At 59.9% G+C, this 3,500-nt stretch overlaps 2 long non-coding RNA genes across 2 annotated transcripts; one reads left to right on the forward strand and one right to left on the reverse strand.

The window, feature by feature from the left end:
* The first annotated feature begins 43 nt into the window (after positions 1–43).
* On the forward strand, positions 44–861 carry LOC103250865. Its single transcript, XR_503683.1, has 2 exons — positions 44–93; positions 544–861. It is a non-coding gene; the product is annotated as an uncharacterized LOC103250865 (long non-coding RNA).
* A 256-nt stretch (positions 862–1,117) lies between these two features.
* Positions 1,118–2,004, reverse strand: LOC103250866. The gene is made up of 2 exons (XR_503684.2): positions 1,922–2,004; positions 1,118–1,345 (listed from the first exon to the last, which is right to left on the reverse strand). It is a non-coding gene; the product is annotated as an uncharacterized LOC103250866 (long non-coding RNA).
* Between the last annotated feature and the right edge of the window lie 1,496 nt (positions 2,005–3,500).

The raw sequence follows: 3,500 nt of genomic DNA on the forward strand, positions 1-3,500 counted from the left end.
CAGGCGGGTCTGCGGCTCCCACGACACCTGCCCCTTCCTCCCAAGCACAGGACGAGGGGATCCTGTCCTCGGGCAGACGGGGCGCGGTGAGAGGTAAGGCGCCCGGCAGGCGGGTGGCGGGAGCGAGAAGGGGCCCCTTCCAGGCCTGCAGGTTTCCCGGGGCTCCCCCACCCTCACCTCCAGTCTTGGAGTCGCGGGGGTGGACTCCCTCCGCCTTCCCCTTATTCACCAGCATTTATTAGCACCGGCCGTGTGCCTGCCCTCGTGGCCTTTAGCCTAAGATCACCCAGCCCTCACTGCAAGCCTCCGAAGTGGGATCTCATCCTCAGCAATGGTTATGCGCGCCCCAGTTAGCACGGGTGAGCCCAGGGGCCGGTCAGCTCTCCTCAGATGGGGAAGCCAGGGCTCAGAGGGGGCAGTATCCCGCCCAAGGCCACACGGCGAAGAGGGGTGGGGACAGGACCGAGTCGGGGCTTCTTGACCTGCCCGTGTGTTGTGCCCTCCCAAGCTCCCTGCTGAGCGCGGCTTCCCCTCTGCCCACAGGTCCTGCCCGATAAGCTCTAGGGGCTCGGGCTGCCTTCCCTCCCACGTGGAGACCCAGGGGCTACCTTTACCCCACTTCAGGGCACCCGAGCACCCTCAGCCGGAGTTGGGGCCGGCACCCTGAGCTCCAGCCGCCGCAACAGCTCTGATCCCCATGGGAGGCCACCCTTGGGTGCACCCCCCGGGTGTGTGTGTGTGAAGGTTGGTTGAGCTGCCGGGAACTCCTGCCAGGGTGGGGGAGTGAGAAGGGGAGTCACCACTCCTCCCCGCCCAGGGCCCTTCCCAAAGAGTCCTCTAAATAAAGAGCTACGTAGGTGCTCTGTTTGTGCAGGTGAGTTTGGGGCCAGATCGGCCTGGAGTGGGGGCTGTGAGGCTGGGAGGAGGCGTGGGCACCCCAACGACTCTCCAGGATTGGACTCTCTGCCTCTTGGAATTTCAGACTCCAAGATCTGCAGTGTCCAGTCTGGCCTGCTTGGAGGGTGTGATTCACAACACTGGCTTCTGGGAAGGGTGGGACCCCTTCCAGGGCACGTGGTCCCCAGCACCCCAGGACACAGAGATGGTCAAGTGGCAGCAGAGGAAGAGTTCTTTATTGCAGGAGGTGCCTTGCCTGGGAGGAAGGTCAGCAGCCCAGCAGGGCACAGCCCCGGCCAGCTGGCGGTCAGGGCTGGGCTAGGCGCCATCCACCCCATCTCCCATCGTCCTCGGCGCATCCCTGGGGAGCCGCCATCACTCGGCAGATTCCGCATCAAACCTGAGGTCCTGGAGAACCTCGCTGATCGCCTCCATGGTTTTAATTACCCTACGAGAGCGGATGGGAACTATAAATAAAACCCAGATGGGGCGAATTAGCCGCCGCTGCGCAGCGCCAAGGGGGCTGTGGCTAGCCCCAGGCCCTCCTGCCTGCCGCCAGACCTTGAGGCGGCTCTGGTGGTGGGAAGGACCACTCGGGTGCTTGGGAGAAGGGGCGGCCCTAGAGCGCAGGGTGGGCTGAAAGGAGAGGCCATCTCGGCGGAGCGCGTGCTGTCAGGAGGTTATGCTCCGGGATCGTGGTGGCGAAAGTCGTGTGTGTGGGCCAGTGTGTTTCTGGGGCTTGAGGACAGGAATGTGCATGTGCCCGAGGAGATCATGGGCAGCCATGTCCAGGCTCTGGGGACAGCCGTGTCTACCAGGGTTGGGGGTGTGCAGCAGTGTCCTGGCAGTGCACAGTGAATTTCAGATGTGAAACTACATGGCCGTGCTGAGCCCTGCGGGGAATGGGCACAGCTGAGGCCACCAGGTGAGGACGCCAGTGTGTACAACCTCGGCATTGTATGCTGTCCCAGAGGGCACATGTGTGTGCAAATCTAGCACGCTTGTAACTGTGTGCAGGGCTCACTTCATCTTCAGCTGGTATGTCTGTACAGTGTCCTGGTCCCTCAGTTCTGGTGTCTCCATTAGCTGCAGCAGGGCCACCTGGTGGGCGCATGGACAACCGGGAGGGTGTTACGAGGGGCAGAAGCTGTCCCCTGCCCTCCCATGCTGTTCAAGGAGGAAGAGGCACTGAGACATGCAGGCAGCACAGGACTAGGGCCTTGAGGGGCAGTGCTTTGTGTGGGAGTGGTCTGGAACTCAGTTTAGAGGGGCTCTGGAGGACGCCCCCCCACCCAGAGGGACTGGGTGTGGTCCAGAAACAGCAACAGAATCTCCACCCTCTGGCAACAGGGGTGGGGTGGGTGGGCTAGGATGCATAGTCCCAGGGATGGGGCAGGGCATTATAATCCCAGGTTAAAAGTAGGTCGAATGGCTGGGCACAGTGGCTCACCCCTGTAATCCCAGCACTTGGGAAGGCTGAGGCAGGAGGATCGCTTGAGCCAGGAGTTTGAGAACTGCCTGGGCAACAGCAAAACCTCATCTCTACAAAAAAATAATTAGTCAGGTGTGGAGGCACACACCTGCAGTCTCAGCACCTCGGGATACTGAGGTGGAAACTGCCATGAGCCATGATTGTCATGATCATGCCACTGCACTCCAGCCTGGGTGACAAAGTGAGACGCTGACTCAAAGAAAAAAAGCCAAAAATTGGCCAGATGTGGTGGCTCATGTCTGTAATCCCCGCATTTTGGGAGGCCAAAGCGAAGACTGCTTGAGCCCAGGAGCTCATGACCAGCCGGGGCAACACAGTGAGACCTTGTCTCTATAAAAATCATTTTTAAAATTAAAAAAATAAAAATAAGCCTGGTGTGGGGCTTATGCCCATAACCCCAGCGGAGGTGGAGGCAAGAGGATTGCCTGAATTCAGGGGTTTCAGACCAGCCTGGGCAACTTGGCCAGACCTCATCTCTACAATAAATCAAAAAATTTGCCAGGCGTGGTGGTACACGTCTGTGGTTCCAGCTACCTGGAAGGCTGAGACAGAAAGATCACCTGAGCCCAGCAGGTCTAGGCAGCACTGGCCGTGAGTGTGCTACTGTGCTCCAGACTGAGTGACAAAGTAAGACACTGATTCAAAAATTAAAAAAATTAAAGGGCCAGAAATTTAGGTTGGGATTGGGGTCGTTCAGGGAGCATGGCAGGGGCATCCCATCGGAGGGGCTCCTTGCGGACATGAGCCCCGGCAGGCCAGGACTGGTTGTAGGGGCCAAGTGGGTGCGGCATTGGGGCGGGAGGGGGCATGGGGGCATGGCCTGAAAACCTCCCGCCTTTGTCTGCGAGGGGTTGAGGTCGCGATCAGAGACCCTGAACGGCTGGAGGGGTGGAGCGTTCGGAGGGCGGGGCCCGCACATCCTGGAACAGCGTTGGGGGGGGCTAGGATAAGGTGGGCGTACCCTAGGAATAAGTTCAAAAATCTCGAACACGAAAACCGGGGTGGACCAGAGAGGGTAGGGCCCGAGAATCACCAGGTGAAGCCTTAGCGGAGGGAGGACTGACGTGGTACGGGGGGGTGAAGTCTAGAAGACCCAGGCCTGCTGCCCCTT

Source organism: Carlito syrichta, unplaced genomic scaffold (assembly GCF_000164805.1).
Source record: "Carlito syrichta isolate Samal-C Ts95f unplaced genomic scaffold, Tarsius_syrichta-2.0.1 Scaffold135618, whole genome shotgun sequence".
Lineage (NCBI taxonomy): Eukaryota > Metazoa > Chordata > Mammalia > Primates > Tarsiidae > Carlito > Carlito syrichta.